This window comes from Rana temporaria, chromosome 5, assembly GCF_905171775.1.
Source record: "Rana temporaria chromosome 5, aRanTem1.1, whole genome shotgun sequence".
Lineage (NCBI taxonomy): Eukaryota > Metazoa > Chordata > Amphibia > Anura > Ranidae > Rana > Rana temporaria.
This window is the reverse complement of record NC_053493.1, coordinates 253933689-253949059: the sequence shown is the minus strand read 5'-3', so window position 1 is coordinate 253949059 and position 15371 is coordinate 253933689. Positions and strand designations below refer to the sequence as shown.

Below are 15371 nucleotides of genomic sequence, written 5' to 3'. Positions count from 1 at the left end.
GGAATATTCTAAAAAATAATAAATAATTAGACCATTGGACTTTATACAGTTGTTTGTCATTAATGCTTTTTCTCTTTTTCTGTCTTCCTGGTTCTCTAACTAACTTCTTCAATTGTAATGCATAATTGATTTCTCCACTTTTAGTAACTAACCACATTTTGCACAGTATTCACTCATCTACAAACAGGGTATTGAGTCTAGAAATAAGAAGCAACTCCATTTGTAAATTTTGAGGTCAAGTATTTTAATTTTTGCTTGTTCATGACCCCAAAAATTATTTTATAGTTTTTTCATTACTCCCTGCTTTTGTACTTAGGAGTCTACAAAATTTTTTTAGAATTTTTTTTTTTTTCAGGTAATTCAACCAAAAATATTATGCAGATTATACATTTATTAACAAGTTCACTTATTTTTTTAGCAAATATAGTTAGATTTATTGTTTACATATATATATATATATATATAGATTATTTTTGGTGGGGTGTTTACCGCCTTATTTTTTTTTTTTGGGCATATTTTTTATGCACAAAAAACAATAATTTTTTGACCATTTTTTTTGTTTTTGGTGTGTTTTTCTAAAAGTAAATTTTTCGGTGAGATTTTGGAGTCAAATCTCTACTTCACTAAATTCAGTGATTAGAGAGATTTATAATTCTATATATATATATTTTAAATTTTTTGGCGTTGTTTATTCTTTATGGTCTAAACTTTATAGTATCCCAAAATGTTCAACATGGTCAAAAAGTAACAAAATCCAATTCCAAAAATATAAAAACTCACAACAGCAGTCAGTCATGGTGTGCTTTCACACTGGAACACGCCAAAATTGGAAGATACACACATTCAGTGCAAACTCGCCAAATGTCATTGGTTCAACAGACAAATGGCCACATGTGCTATCTGACATCATGGGTGATCAATGTCTGTGTTCTGTGGGAGCAAACCCTTCCTCTCAACTACTTGAGGATGGAGGAGGGGGTTGGACCCACAAAGCACAGACATTAGATATTCTGTGATGGCAGATAGCACATGTTGGCACACTGTGTGTGTATCTTCAAATTTTGGCGTATTCATTATTCAAACTGTAAAAATGTTTGTGGGGGCGGGGGATGGGCGGGGGGTGTTTCAGTCTTTGACACGGCCCATCATATCAATAATGTTTTTAAAATTAGATTCGATCACCATCATTCTTTGCCGCATATTGTCCATTTCCGTGCTGCATTCCAAAAGGACATTTGTTACATTCTGTTCCATGAGAAACATCCTTTCACGCATATTGTGCATTTCAGTGCTGCACTCCATTACCTGCTGAATAATTATAGCAGCACTTGCACGTGAAAATATTGGCACACCATCCTCCTCCCCTAAAAAAAATAAAAAAAATGGCATTTACAACATTATTTTTCGATGAGGCCTATCTACATATGTTTTTTTGAAGCAAGCTAGGGTGACACTGACCTGATGGGCTTCTCCTTTCCACCTCTTCGACATCTTCTATCACTCCTCCTTCTTCCACCACCTCCCCATCATCTTCTATCACTCCTCCTTCTTCCACCACTTCCCCATCATCTTGGACTCCTCCTTCATCCATCAATCCACCTTCTTTCAATTCGCCAAATTGTTCTTCCGCCACTTGCCCTTCATCTGCTATAACTTCTAAGTCCAAAATTACTTCTTCCTCCTCTCTTCCTTCCTCCTTTCTTCCTTCCTCCTCTCCTTCCACATCCTCCTCTCCTTCCACATCCTCTTCTCCTTCCACATCCTCTTCTCCTTCCACATCCTCTTCTCCTTCCACATCCTCTTCTCCTTCCACATCCTCCTCCTCCTCCACATGTTGAGATGGCAGATTTTGGCCTTGTCTGGCCCTCTCTGCCTCCTCCAAATGCTGGCGACTTCTTTCCCCTGAAATAAACCAAAAAAAATGTAGACTCATCAGCACACAGATATTGGAGAGCATAAATCGCACACATTGCTTAGAAGATGCTTTCATTTAGTTACTTTTATCTTTCACCAAACCTACATTTTGCAATTACTTCTATATGGCAAGCTCTGATCCTGCCCCTTTTTAGCAAAGTGACACACATGGATGTCCCCCCTAAACTGTATTTCTGGGAGACCCTACCAAAACCCATTTTTGATTTGGGGAGACACAGGTGCTCTGCATTGCAGATGTGAAAACATCTGCTTTATTACCACTGTTTTTAGAATGAATCCTGTTTGCCTTTCCCATTCTCATACTTTTTTTTTCTAGAACTAGCTTTTACACAATGTTTACAAACAAAGTTTTTGGCCAGTGAGCCATGTCCAGGTGTGTTGTTCCTGGAATAACCGAGCCTTTCTGAGAAACTATGTGATGTTACGTTGTTTACTAAGAACACTATTTGTAAATATGTAGTTATTTATGTCCTAAAAAATAAATGACAACATGTCTTTAAAATTACAAGCAGGCCAAGGAGGCAGATGGTGAAATATACATGGCAACACATTATTGCAGACAATCACCCCCCCCCCCCAACCCCAATATATATTTACTTACTTTTACGCAGAATTTTAAGTATTTTCTTCATCTTATGTGGCTCCCTCAATTTTAAGTCTGACCATCGTTTCCTCAGCTGTTCCTTGGACCTGGTGATCCCAAACATCCTCTGCATTCTCCTCGCCACCTTGTCCATAATATGTGCCTTTCGGCGGTTAGGGGTCTTGTATGGCCCTAATTCACCATCATAGTCCTTCTTTCGCATGATGTAAACTAACTCCACCATTTCCTGGAACCGCATATTAGTGGCTTTATATCTTCTTTGCCTTGATCGGGACGTCCCTGCCTCTGTCCCTTCACTTGTGGCATGAGAGCATCGTGCCCGCTCGTGTGACATCGCCATCTTTCCTTTCCCACAGAGATTATGGGCGTGGAAAAGATGAATTCTTACGCCATGGGCGGAGAAGAGGGCGGCGTTTAATACATACGCGGAGTGTAGAGAATGCAAACAACGTGTTTACGTCGGTTACGCGGAGAATCTTCGAGCGCATCCAGAACATACACAGTTAACGCCATATTTCCTAAACTCATTGATTAGGGGCCTCGCAAAGGTGATGAGGGCGGGGTTTAATAAATACGCGGAGTGTTTAAAAGGTTTACGCCGTGATTACGCATCTTACGCGGTAATTAGGCGAGCGTGAGAAACGAGGAGCGAGAGACAGGAAGGTAAGGAAATTAAAAATGTGATCAGCAGAGGCCTTGAAAATGTAGACACATGGGATGGGGGTTTGGGCTGTTGGTTGCACCCTTTTTAAGCTATTCTGTCTATGGGGTACCACAATGTTATTTTGGTTTCCAAATGCTTTTGGACACCTCACAAAATAGAGATGTGAACAATGCTGTACCTCATTGACAAGTTTTTGAATGGTGTATTCAGATCAGGCAAAGTATTGTTCAAGTGTTGGTTGTACAGAGGTCATTAGGAAGTGTCTTTTATGTCATCCATTGTCAGGGGCAGGAGATCTACACATGAAAGAGTGCCTAGATGAAAACTGTCATTTGTAAGCATTGTTTATTTTTATATATTTAAAATATTTACTGCAATGTGAACAATGGCTCTGCATCTAGCAAATCAATGTTTGGTACAAGCAATGCGGCCGAGCTGCCAATCATTGTTTAAACAAGAGAGACTGTGTTTGTAATTAGATATAGGTAATAAATTTGAAGACACATATTAGATCAAGGTCAACGCTGATCCTTTGGAATATTTATTTTTCTGTGGTTTATGTTTTTGTAATCTAGACTCAAAAACAAATATAATTTTTGAAACATTACAATGGACCTCCTACAAAGCAAGGAATCTATAGAGGCCTTACTCCAAAAATATCAGGAGACGCCCATCCTGTGGAATTCCAAGCACTCTTTATATTGCAATAAAGAGGTACGAGCGGCAGCACTAGAAGAGCTAGCAAATTATATGCAAACTTGGGTGCCAGGATGCACTGCCAACATGGTGAAGGATAAACTTGCCAACCTCAGAAGCACATACAGGAGAGCATACAAAGCTAATAAAAGCAAAAAATCGGGAGCAGCAGCAAGACAAGCAAAGGAACCCAAACTGTGGTATTATAAACAGATGGCTTTTTTGCGGGACGAAATGGAAGGCAGGAAAACGATGTCCAGTCTTTCTTCCAACCTTTCCTCCATGCTACCTTCCAGCGGACCTTCCCCAGATGACCACAGCCCTGCAGAGTCGGAGGAAGAGGGCCTGGCTGACAGAGATGCAGATCTGCCACCCTTCGATGAGGAGGTATAGTAGTTTCCTCTATATTTCTGGCGTAAATAATTCTTGGTGGATTAATGATTAGATATTGTAAAAAAAAAACCAAGCTGGGAAAAAGCAAAAAAAAAGGTGTTCAGACAAATAGGTGTCAGAGATGACAACTGCAGGGGTCAGAAGTAGAGTGTATTCAAGTAATAATGAACAGAAAATACAAAACGAAAAACATGAAAATGAGTGTGGTTTTATTAAGCGAAATTGTAAAAAATGTCCTTTTTTTTCCACACAGGAAGAAGAGATCAGCCAGGAGGTGGCAGATCCTCAGGTGTCTGTCAGCCAGGAGGAGGCCGGGGTCAGTGGCAGCCAGGAGGAGGCCGGGGTCAGTGGCAGCCAGGAGGAGGCCGGGGTCAGTGGCAGCCAGGAGGAGGCCGGGGTCAGTGGCAGCCAGGAGGAGGCTGGGCCCAGTGGCCTGCAGCAGGTCCACCCGGCCAGGAGAACCACCACCAGCCAGTCTTCTCCCCCCCAGGTGAGGCCATCAGGCCGAAGGAGGCAGTTGAGGCCTGTGGAGGAGGCAAGCCTCCGCATGATCCAGGAGGCAAGCGCCATCATGAGGGCCCCCCTCAACCCCACAGAGGCCTTCAGTGCCTCATTGGCCCATGATTTAAATGAAGGGGAGGAGGACCAGAGAAGACTGGCAAAGGCCCTGATGAACCAGGTCCTTTGGTGGATGCAGAGGGGCCTGCTGACCCCAGACACTGGGCTATGTGACCCGGCCCGGCTTGCGGAACACCATCCTCCTGCTGCCACATCAACCCCACCTGCAAGACCCCGTGTTCGATCCGCTGGAAGGCTGCCTGGAGGGAAGGCTGGAAAGAGGAGGAAACGTTGATTTTCTGCCTTCCATTTCCTTCCACATTAAGGACATCTTGTTTGTACTACCACAGTTTGGGTTCCTTTGTTTGTGTGCTGCTGCTTCATATTTTTGTGTTTGGCTCCTGAGGCTTGGAAGTTTATCCTTCACCATGTTGGAAATGCAAGTTTGCATATAGTTTGCTATCTATTCTAGTGCTGCCGTTCTTTTTATTTTTTGTGATGACATTTGCCTGAATAAAAGGCTTTTTGCTTTCATTTGAAAACATGTCTATTGTTTGTTATACTGTGGGGATTATTAGGCAGCAAACCTTTAATAAATATACAATGGGTAATTTACAAAGGACACACTCCTTGGGGGGGGGGGGGACATTTGGTGTGCCAACATGGTTTAATATTCTCTAATGAAACACCAACAAAAAAAAAATAAAAAAAAAAATTGAAAAAAACATGTAAAAAAAAAATATTTTAAATGGTGACATAACTAGAAACAACAAAAAAAACAAAATATATGCACATTCCTTTACAAAAATGACTACTATAAATTATGGAGGACCACCAACCAAAACACACGTCTGGCATAGAAAACATTATTAAAGGATTACATCACAAGCAAGAAATGTGACATTTCAGTATGGGACAACTCTATTGAAATTGCATCAGCAAGAGAACGGGGTTATTCTAGCAAGAGAAGAATTAATAAAACGAGGCTTGAAAATGTGGTTTAGTGCGCCTTTTTAAGACATTGTTCTCTTGCTAGAATAAAAGGTTTCTAATGACGAATGTGCCATATCCCAAACAAACGCGTGTTTTACCTGAACGAGCGCTCCCGTCTCCTCATTTGGACTGAGCATGCGCGGGGTTTTTGTACGCTGCTTTTGTGTACAGACGACCGAACATGTCTGACGGACACGATTCCAGCAGACTGTTTTAAAGCAAGACCAGGAAACAGTTGTTCGTTGGAAAACGGTCTGGCCGACGATTGTTTGCTGGAATTCTGTACGTTACTGCCTACACACGAACGAACATGTCCGCTGAAACTGGTCCGCGGACCAGTTTCAGCAGACATGTTTGGTCGTGAGTACGGGGCCTGAGAGACCCATGTGGAAAAGGATTAGGGAGCACGTACAAAACATTGAAAAAGGTTGTGATGAACATAATGTCTCACGACATTTCAAACAATGCCATAATAATGATCCAAGAGGTTTAAAATTTTGGGCCATAGACAAGTATATACCCCACTGGAGGGGGAGTCACAAAGTCAGGGAGCTGAGTAAATGTGAATCTCGGTGGATTCACGAGATGGCTACCCTGGCACCTAATGGCCTTAACATCGAGTTTGACCTCAATTGCTTCATCGCAGATTTCTAATTAGGGGCATTTTATATACATTTTTATATTTTTTATCCATATATATATATATATTTTTTTTATCAATATATATTTTTATCAATATATTTTTATCATTATATATTGTTATTAATATTTTTTAATAATCTTATGGACTGGGTTTATTATTATAACCTATTGATCAGCTGATCATGTGGTTTTTTTGGTGAAGATTCACCAGTATGCGGGATTTTTATCCCCTTCCATTGTATGTCATGTCTATAGTAATTCTTGTAATATTACTATCACCCACTAGGGGGGGTGATTATCTATGCCTTCTTTTATTTATTTTTGAAAGTGGTTGAGTAATATTAGGTGTATTTATTCTTCTCACCACTGGAGGCAGTGACGTGTATAGGCTATTAGTTGTTCATAATGAAGGTTGCATAAATGAATTTTATAATGTATTTTAACATTTAATTTGTTCCAAATGGTCTTGTATATATGTATTTTATTTGCTTGTAAAGATCACATTAAAATGTTGTGGCTAAAGCGCACCAGTCAGCCGGCAATGATGTGAAGGATCCACCCCTCTGCTCTTGCCTCCATTGTCAGCTTGTATAAATAGACTGCTGACATGGTCACATGGCAACCCATGAATAAGTCAAGTGGCTATTGACGATACGCGTGGGGGAGAAGCCGAGTGACGCGATCGACGGTCGAATCCGTCCTTCTGAGGAGATCGTAGCACTGAGCGGCGTTCAATGACTGATTGCAGTTGAGCCTTTTTACCATCGAGGTTCCGTGAGTGAAATCATTGTATTGCAGGGTTCATTTCCCATTTTATTACGTTATTTGCACCATATATCTTTCTTTTCTCCTTATGAGCGGCTGATATCCTGTGTTAATCGGGGAGTCCAGAAGGAAAAGGTTTTATATTTTTTTTTTTTTTGCTATGACAGCTGCACACCAAAGGACTGTGGATCTCACACCTGTCTCCTATTAGCCTATGTACTGAACTGTGTTTTTTCCATGAACTATTTTTGCTGGTTCTATTTGAATTTTTTCACATTATAGTTTTTGAGTGGTTTTTGTTTATCTTTTGCACATATACCTCCCTGATTTGAGGTGTAGGGGGTTCTTATTTATGTATATGGTGTATATATATATGTATGCAATTTTTTACTTGATTATTAGCGCAACACAATATTTTCTTATTTATTCACTTTGGTTTTGTGCACCTCACGTGTCTGCAGCTTATCTTTAGTATTTTATATGGTTTTAGTAATAGCGCTGTAGTACCTTTTTACATACAATGGTATGAATATGTTGACTTTTTTTTTGCCTAGAGATGGACTTTAGGGGGGATCAAGCTAAAGTCCACTTGGAAAAAAATAAGTTGCAATCCTTATGTAGAATAAAGGATTGAGACTCACATGTGCTGTAAGCCAGTGGTTCTAAACCTCAGTCCTCAAGTACCCCCAATGGGCCAGGTTTTGGGAACGTCCCTTAGATAAAATAGCTCTTATCAATACCATGTCATTGATATTGATTTAAAGCAGTTATGCAAAGTAAAGTAACACCTAAAACCATGTCCCATTGAGGACTGAGGTTGAGAACCACTGCTGTAAGCAGCTGGTCAATGCTGAGCACTAACGGGAAGGACTGAGATGCCTAGCTCAGACTAAACTGTGAAATGAACAGACAGTCAAGTCTGATCACCGACATTAAAGTTGGCCATAGATGATTAATTTTTCCCATTCAACCAGAGCAAAAAAAGAGGCTCCTCTATCTACATAATCGACGTGGATAGTGGAATCCCCCAACTGGGACACTATAGTCTGACAGTGGGACTCTCCGCTACCTGAATACACTAATCAGCAACTGTAGCTGCTGATCAACAAAAGCTTTCTATCATTCCCAGTAGGCTTCTGTCGAACAGTAATGGCTATGCAAAGATTGAAATTCAGCTGGTCTTTGCTAAACTGGACAAATTTGGTTCCATCTATGGCTAGTTTCAGGCTTTGTTGTGAATAAAGCATTCACAGGTAACATAGGGTAGTTTTACATAGAGTAGGGATCTCCAAACTATGTTCCTCCAGTTGTTTTGAAACTACAATTCCCATCATGCCTAGTCATGTCTGTGAATGTCAGAGTTTTACAATATCCTCATGAGATGTGTAGTTCCGCAACAGCTGGAGAGCCATAGTTTGGAGATCCCTGACATAAAGGAAGCAAGAAGTTGCAAACTGCAATCTGTCTTAATAACCTATATGATAAATCTTGGGTGCAGACAACTTCCAATTAAACATGAGACACCCATTTACAGTCTATTGTAACAATGCTTCACTCTGACGTCCATTGTGGCTACTTGTGCTTAAAATAAGAAAACATACAGGGCCAGATTCAGGTAGATCTCATATGCGCTACGCCGACATAAAGCAGAGAGGCAAGCACCCAATTCACAATGCATATGCTCCCAACGTTTCGCCGGCGTAACGTAAAATCGTCGGCGTAAGCCCGCCTAATACAAAGTAGGTGGAAGGTGGGCGTGATCCATTTAAATGAACCATGACCCCATGCAAATGATGGGCCGAACGAACGGCGCATGCGCCGTTCCTTGGACGCATCCCAGTGCGCATGCTCAGAATCACGTCGGAAATACTCCCTAAGATACGTCGAATCACTGCCTATGACATGAACGTAACCTACGCCCATCCCTATTCACGTACTACTACGTAAATGACGTAACATATGACGGCTGTTCCCTGGTCCATACCTTAACATGACTTACACCTGCTTTATGAGGCTTAACTTTACGCCGGACGTACGACTTACGTAAACCACGTATATTAATGCGCCGGGCGCAAGTACGTTCGTGAATCGGCGTATCTCACTCATTTACATATTCGAATCGTAAATCAATGGGAGCGCCCCTTGCGGCCAGCGTAAATATGCACCCAGGATACGACGGCGTATGAAACTTACGTCGGTCGTAGGAAGCCTATTTTCAGGCGTATCTAGTTCTATGGGCACGGCATACAGATACGACGGCGCACATTGACACTTACGCGGCGTATCTCGAGATATGCCAGCGTAAGTGCTACGAGAATCCGGGCCATAATTTACAAATATCCTTTGTTTAGTTAATGCTTCAACATGTGTATGTAAGCATACAAATACACACTTAATTTAACATACTGCCTCCCTAGGAAGTCTATTTATAAAATATTTGCTCTGCGAATGGCTCAGCATTCACATAGCTGTCACAAGTAATCACCATAATGTATCTAATATGTCTATTTTCTATAATAGTAAGCATCTAGTGCTATGGTCTTTCACAAGATTTCACTCCACATTATTTGAAATGTGTCTCTTCCACCACTCATATCCTATGGGTGTGTGTTCCCCCAAAATGTTGGACCTCTTAGGTCAGGGGTGTCAAACTCAATTTCTTCGTGGGTCACATCAGCATTATGATTGCCCTCAAAAAGGCCGGTTGTTTCTGTAAGATTAGATGTCCAGCGCATCCCCTCCCCTTACATTGGATGTCAAGAGCCACCCCACCATCAGAAGTTGAGTCCCCCACTCTCCCTTACATCACAGTGTAATGTCTTATGCTGCTGCTGGAAAGAATCTGGATGCATTGCTTGAAAGCAGAAAGTAAGGGTCTGGAGTAGGACCAGAGGAGAAGTGCGAGGGCCACATGAAATGACCTGGAGGGCCATATTCGGCCCGCGGGCCTTGTGTTTGACACCAGGTTATAGGAGGTCATACCAGGCATGCTCTCCTCAAGGGGTTAATCCATTTGGACACCTTAAACATGTAAAAAGTCTTTAGGTTGCTCAAAATGATATACATCAATACCCCGTAAACTATGGAGGTGCATCCAGTAAATCCATTTAATTGTAAATGACAGTATCTCAAAAAGACATGCAATGACATTCAAAGTTTGTACTTCACTCCAGCAGGACATTCCCACCTAGCTCAATGTCACAGCCCACAACTCAGCCTTATGTGTTATGTCCTGAGGACTTAGTCAGAGGGTACAATGGGCCAGATTCTCGTAGATTGGAGTAAAACTGTGCGGGCGTAACGTATCTCGTTTACGCTACGCGGCCGCAAGTTTTACGGGCAAGTGCTTGATTCACAAAGCACTTGCCTGTAAAGTTACGGCAGCGTAGCGTAAATTCTCCTGCGCATGCCCGCCTAATTCAAATGATCCAGGTAGGGGGCATGGAATATTTAAATTAGGGGCGTTCCCGCGCCGATTGTACTGCACATGCGCCACCCCTAAAATTTCCTGACGTGCATTGCGCTAAATGACGTCGCAAGGACATCATTGGTTTCGACATTAACGTAAATGGCGTCCAGCGCCATTCACGGACGACTTACGCAAACGACGTAACATTTTCAAATTTCGATGCGGGAACGACGGCCATACTTAACATTGGATACGCCACCTAGGGGGCATGATTATCTTTACGCTGCGTATCTCTTACGGAAACGGCATAAATTTACTGCGACGGGCAAGCGTACGTTCGTGAATTGGTGTAACGACTCATTTGCATATTCTATGCCGTCCGCAATGGAAGCGCCACCTAGCGGCCAGTGTAAATATTGCACCCTAAGATACGACGGCGCAGGCCGTCGTATCTTAGGCATGTTTAAGTGTATCTCAGTTTGAGAATACATTTAGACATACGACGGACTTAGATTCAGAGTTACGTCGGCGTATCTGCTGATACGCCGGCGTAACTCTTTGAGAATCTGGCCCTAAGTGTGGAGTGACATAGTGGTGTATTATTTGTAAGAGCTGGTGAAGAGTTACACTGTGAGGACTCCATACCACTGGTTGCACGCAAAGTATGCCTACCCCCATGCCCTGGCTCCATATGAAAGGAAAATAGACAACCACAACTGTTTCAGCATCACAACATTTTGCACAGTTGTAAGGATGCTAGTTTTGTGACCTTACCCAAATCTTTTTAGGGATAGAATATGTGTACTCCTTTACAAAAAGTAAACAGCATCTGATTTCACACTTAAAGAATAGCTTCCACTGTCCCCTTTTCGCAGATTGCAGATTATATGATTAATCACATCTCACAAAGATGTACTTAACTTTATAAATGGACAAGAGATACATAATTAATGAAAAACAAAACAACCAATCTGATTCAAAATTCATTCACACACATCATTGATGCGCTAGCCAAAACAAATCTAAAGCTCCTGTCCAGAATCTTTGTGGCTTCAGCTTTATGCAGGACTGGACTGCCTACTGCAATGCAGACACTCAGCTACCCATTGCATTAAAATATAAATATATAAATCTTATATGGGCATTACAATGTCCCTTCTTGATGACTTCACTGTCTGCAATACAACATAACAATTATTTGATTCAGTAGCTTTTGAACAAGATTACAACAGCAATGTATATATTTATGACTGCACATTTTACTTTTTAGACAGTATAAGACACCCAGCATGGTCTGATTTTGTCATTATCACAATACTTTTCAGTGTTGTACATGGCAGATATTTACAGCAGACACATCAGGGTTGAATTACTGAAACTGGAGAGTGCAAAATCTGTGCATGATAGCCAATCGGCTTCTAACTTCCGCTTGTTCAATTAAAGTGATACTATTTTTTATTTTAAATAAACATCCTCCACTGTGCAGTTCGTTTTGCACAGAGTGGCCCCCATCCTCCTGTTCTGGGGTCCCGCGGTGGCTCTCGCGGCTCCTCCCTGCGATAGCTAACCCTCTCTGGGAAGCTCTCTCCTGAGGGGGTTAACTTCCCGTGTCATACACTGGGCGCACATAGCCGCTGAGTGTATGACTCAGCCCTGCCCCCGGCGACTACGTCATTGGATTTAATTGACATCAGCGGGAGCCAATGGCTGTGCTGCTATCAATGTGTTCAATCAACGCAGAGACTCCATGGAGAAGAGGATACCGGGGGCACGCATAGCAGGTGAACGTGCTCAGGTAAGTAAAACGGGGGGCTGGGGGGGCTTGTGTTTGCCAGATGTTTTTTCGCCTTGATGCATAGTATGTATTAAGGTGAAAAAAAACAAACCTTTACAACCCCTTTAAGCTTTGGCAAAAACAAAAATAGAAGCTGATTGGCTACCATGCACAACTGCACCAAATTTTGCACTCTCCAGTTTTAGTAAATCAGCCCCATAGTTTTGGAAAGACTATTGATTACTTGACAATGTTTTTGTCAAAGCAGACCTGTATTCAGATGCTAAGAGGCAGTTCTTGATTGTAAAAAAATAATCAAATCCCTGTACTCATGTAAGCGTGTGTCAGTGCTTACAGTGCAGACCTAGTGAGTCACCGCCTTGTGCTCGGAGTTTTACTATTGTAGAAACCCAACACTTGAGGTGAGAGTGATGCCGCGTACACACGATCATTTTTCAGCATGAAAAAAAAATTTGTTTTTCAGCATGTCCAAAAAACGACGTTTTCCCAACTTCATCATTAAAACGACGTTGCCTACACAACATCGTTTTTTAAAAATGATCTAGCAAAGCACGGTGACGTACAACACGTACGATGGCACTATAAAGGGGAAGTTCCATTTGCCTTAGGGCTGCTTTAGCTGATTCCGTGTTAGTAAAAGACGATTTGCGCTTTTCTGTCTGTTACAGCGTGATGAATGTGCTTACTCCATTATGAACGGTACCAGAACTAGCGCTCCCGTCTTATAACTTGCTTCTGAGCATGCGCAGGTTTTTTACGTCATTTTAGCCCACACACGATCATTTTTTACAACCCGAAAAACAACATAGTTTAAAACGACGTTAAAAAAATGAAACATGTTCGATTTTTTTTTTGTTGTTTTTCAGAAGCTGAAAAATGATGTGTAGCCCACACACGATCATTTTTTACAACCCGAAAAACAACATCGTTTAAAACGACGTTAAAAAAATGCAACATGTTCGAATTTTTTTTTGTTGTTTTTCAGAACCTGAAAAATGATGTGTAGCCCACACACGATCATTTTAAAAGACGTTTTTGAAAAACAATGTTTTTTTCATGCTGAAAAATGATCGTGTGTACACGGCATCAGTGCACAATTTATAGCTACAAAAGTCAGTTTTGCGTAAAGAAAAAAAAAAAGCCTTTAAAAAAAAAAAAAAAGCCTTTTCATGCATCCTGTATTAATTTTCACATCATGTACAAGCTTTGTTGAAAGGTAATCCACCATGATGCCTAAGCCCTATCATGTGTATTTTGGGTACAATAGCTAAAGTATAGCCTTGGAATGTTCAACGCTGATTGGCAGCTCCTTGTTAACGTGTAAAGGTAGGCATTCATTCTCGCAGAGGTATGACGCACACCACTGAGCCATTAGTTATTTTTAACCATCAATGTAAGAACAGAAAGTCAGCCTGACTGTCACAGATTAATCATAAAGGTGATTAGTTCCAACTATAGCACATGTTGCTATTGTATCGTTTTTTATCCAAACACTGCAAAGACCAAATCCCCCCCTCCCATAATGATACAGAAGCTTAAATGTTTTTTTTTTTTTTGTAAAATATATGACAAAGTGAAAGGAAATATATGCATTTATATGTCAGTGGATAACAAGTATCTTTTTTCAAAGCATAGCTGCTAATTTGAGAGATGAATGGAAAGAGGTAATTACCTGAGGTGATCTCCCAACAAATCTCTAGTCATACCTGGTGCACAGTCAACCTAAATCAGGATGAAGCAGAAGAGCAGAGAAATGTGATGAGCCTTGCCTGATCAATGCTCTGATCTCTCTGCAATCCCTGCAGAGCTGCAGTGCACTACTGGCTCACTGTCACTGTCTTTATTCAGGCTGTATACAGGCAAGTCGCTTTACACCAGCTAAGATACTGCTGAGCCCTCACAAAACCATAAGTTAGGAACATTATGCTAATTGCAATATACCGGGTATTTAACATTCAGTATTGTTCACATTACATGATGTGCCAAGAGAAAAGGAGAGAACGTCACTGGAATATAAACTACTAGAGCAAACTGCAATCATTTTATGGCAGCAAGGCGGTGCATCTTGAAGTGCAATTAACAAGTTGCCTTGGCAGAATCCAAAGAACTCAAGCAGCTGACCCTAATAGAAAATGCTTACACATTTCTACCTAATCACAAGCAGACAGTAGTGTCTGTGTTGACAGTTTTCTAAGGCTATTTGAATGCTGACGACAAATCAGCTCTTTCTTTTTTTTTTTACTTGTAAGGGAATAAAGTAATGCTACATGAAAGCACCATTCCAATGAATAGAAGTACAGATATTAAAGTGATTGTAAAATCTTTTTTTTTTTTTTTTTTCAAATAACAAACATGTCATACTTACCTCCACTTTGCAGCTCGTTTTGCACAGAGTGGCCCTGATCCTCAACTTCTGGGGTCCCTCTGAGGCTACTCCCTGCATCAGATAACCTCCCTAGGATAAGCCCTTTTCCGAGGGGGTTACCTTGGGGTCGTGCTCCTGAGTCCAGCATTAGTTAATTACAGTGGTGTAAGTAATCACAGTGGTGTATTATTTGGAAGAGCTGGTGAAGAGTTGCTTTGTGAGAACTCCACCACAGGTTGCACGCAAAGTATGCCTACGCCCTGGCCCTAGCTCAATGTGACAGGAATATAGACAACACAACTGTTTCAGCGTTGGGAAGGAGACGTGCTGACGTGTGGCGTGACGGTCCGAGTGGACGGGCATTCGAGTAAGCCGGCCGGCTTTACATATTTCTTACAACTTTCTTGTAAGTGTATTTTATTTATTAAACGTGTTACTGCTTTTACGGTACTTCACTATTTGAGCCTATTGGTTTTTTTGGGTATATACCATAGAGGAAGTTTTTCCTGGAGGATCCATAGCGTATCAGTGTCTGTTGCAGCTTTACACAAA

The 15371-nt window shown here is 41.4% G+C and overlaps 1 protein-coding gene across 2 annotated transcripts in view; it reads right to left on the bottom strand.

Annotated features, from left to right (window-relative positions):
* The window catches only part of PHACTR1 (phosphatase and actin regulator 1), a 411120-nt gene that overhangs the window by 308920 nt on the left and 86829 nt on the right, over positions 1–15371 (bottom strand). The window contains exon 1 of one of the 2 annotated variants that reach the window (XM_040353739.1): positions 14127–14223. The exons of the other annotated variant lie outside the window; for it this stretch is intronic. The gene's annotated coding sequence lies outside the window, so the exon portion shown is untranslated. Of the gene's footprint in view, positions 1–14126; positions 14224–15371 lie in introns of those variants that run through there. 2 annotated transcript variants of the gene reach the window in all.